Here is a 2,840-nt window from a genome sequence, read left to right as displayed (position 1 = left end):
GGCGAAGCCATCTCTTTCCCATGGTGATTTGGTTTTTGATCCGAGGTCGGATCTTTCCCAGGGGAGGGGAGATGATGCGGAGCATCCTACGGACATCACCATGTCAAGAGTCTGTTTGGCAAGTGACACATGCGACCTCTACTTCACATACACAAAGGTGAATCATATCCTTTACACGTGCTCACTTGACCCCTTCGAGGATGGTATACTACTTGACACTTCTCCCGTGTGCATGCATAGATATTGTCGGAACGCTGCGGATGACGTGGAGGAGTGCAAGTGCCATGGAACACCTACACCATCTGCGAGGGAAGCGTGGAAACGAAGACGCAAGAAGAAGAGCTGTCGAAGAAGCTCGAGCCACCAGACGACCGGTCGGGTCCGGACGTCCGGCGCCTGAAGATCCATCGGACGACCGGTGTCCCTGCACCCGAGCCAAACGAGCGTACGTCCGACGCCACCGGACAACCGGCGACCGGACAACCGGCGACCGGACAACCTGTCCAGACCGGAAATCCTCTACACCAGCATCCGAGCCAGAACGAGCGGACGACCGGCCCCTACCGGACGTCCGGCCGCCCACGAGCCACCGGACGACCGGTCCCCAGCGGACGTCCGGTACCTGGCCGTGTCCAGTTGCAGGCTGAGGCCCATGTACCCCTTCACTTACCCCTTCGTGGCCCTAGACTATATATAATCCTCCACCTCCACCATTTGAAGGTTAGCATTGGTTTAGCTCATTCGAGAGATAGAGCTACGCTCATCCATATCGGATCTCCTCCTTGCGAGAGACCGCGACCTCTTCGGAGAAGATCCCTCTGGATTCAAGCCCCCTTTCTAAGGGAAGATCCCCTTGTGGATTCAAGACCTCCTCACGGAGAAGAACCGGTTACCTCTTGTATCGTCCGTTGTTGACTTTGGATCTTGTATCTCTCTTTGTGTTTCAAGGATCTAGCACATGTGTGATCATACTTGTTGGTTTGAGTGTTCTCTTGTGTCCCCCTCGTGATTTTCCCCTCATTTCCTTCCTCGTGTTCTTCGCGTTCTTCGTGGGATCCGCTCCTTTCATGAAAGATCGGGCCACTAGGGTTCTACCCTACATCATCATCTAAGGGCATCTTCAACAGTTTGTATGTTAGCTTGTTCGTAAAATATGCCATGTCATCAACCAACACCTTAACATACAACAACTCCAATGGGTTGTATCTAGTTTGCCCAATAGGATGTGAAATAATAAATAAGATGATCTCTCATTCTACATTGGAGTTTGTGCAAGGGGTGTTTTTTCATGTACATACAACCTTCTTAATGCGGAGCATCCTTCCATCATCCCCATGGACTCTACACCGACACATCAAACCCCACGTGGACCTATGACAAGAGCGAGAACACGTGCTTTGGAAACCGAGGTGAACTCCTTCCTACTTAGCTTGCATATGGTACGAATGGAACATTGTTGCTACCTCACCAAGATATGCTATGTCTCATTAGGTACGAAGAGGAACACCACCAAGAGGCTCGGGAGCACCCCCCAAGGAGAAGAGGAACCACCCCAAGGCCACGCGGACCAAGACGGAATGCAACACCAACAAAACTGGAAGTCCTAGGTGACCCCGTGCGCACGGGCCCCCGAGACCCCGTGCCCACGGGCTATCCAGGAAGTTGGCGCTGGAGCACCCCGTGCGCACGGGCCTGTACTGTGCCCACGGGACCCCCGTGCGCACGGGCCTATACTGTGCCCACGGGACCCCCGTGCGCACGGGCCCAACTTACCCCGTGCGCACGGGCCTCCCAGGATGGACGACTGAGATCCCCAAACCGAGCCCCTCTTCATCTCTCTCGACCCTAAGACTATATAAACCGTACCTAGGGCTATGTTTAGGGCTATCAAAGTATGAGCGAAGTATGAGGTGAGATATTTGTGAGCTTTGCTCCTTCTACCTTCCCATTTGTGGAATCAAGGCCCCTCTTGGGAAGAATCCTAGTGGATTTCAACACCTCCTCTAGGAGAAGACTAACTTCAAGACCTCATCTCCTAGGAGTGGGAAGAACTTTGCCATTGTATCTTTCCTTTGATTGTGTTTGTGACTTGTGGATCTTATGTTCCTATCCTAGTGGATGTGTGATTGGGGAATTGTCTGAGTGTTTTCCTCTTTGTGTTCTTGAGAGTTAGCCCTTTTCCCCCTCCAAGTGTGAAAAGATCCCCCTCTAGGATTTCATCCTATATCATTTTGGTATCATGAGCAAGGTTGATTCACATCTTGGAGCCCCATCCCCCCAGTTTCTAGCTTGATTTTGTTGTTTTTCGTCCAAATTCGAAAATCCCCACAAAAATAGCCCAAATTTTTTTCTTGCAATATGTTAGATCTTGTGAGATTTGGTTGTTTTGATCCACGAATTTGGAGTTTGGCAAGTGGATCTACCCATCTTCCTTCTTCCCCACCATCCAAATCCTCGAAATTGTCCTTATCTTGGCAAATCCCCTCGGATCCAGAGCTATTCATCCGCTCCCAGCACACCCCGTGCACACGGGCCCTCGAGACCCCGTGCACACAGGACCCCATGCACACGGGCCTCACTTACCCCGTGCGCACGGACCATCCAGAAACTTTCGTCCATCTTTTGTTTACACCATTTTTTTTCCATACCAACACTCATGTTCTTCCGCACATTTCTCGTGGTTGTTTGAGTTTCGGACCGCGGTTTCTCTTGTGTCCTAAGGTGTTTCGACTACTTAGGCACATTTGGACATCATCATCACCGCCACTCGATCAACAACTTGTACACCACACCGGCTTCAACAACTACATTCTTACCGTAGGATCAGACGGTAACCTCGA

Source organism: Triticum dicoccoides, chromosome 2A (assembly GCF_002162155.2).
Source record: "Triticum dicoccoides isolate Atlit2015 ecotype Zavitan chromosome 2A, WEW_v2.0, whole genome shotgun sequence".
Lineage (NCBI taxonomy): Eukaryota > Viridiplantae > Streptophyta > Magnoliopsida > Poales > Poaceae > Triticum > Triticum dicoccoides.
The sequence above is the reverse complement of the archived record's forward strand: the minus strand, read 5'-3'. Positions refer to the sequence as shown.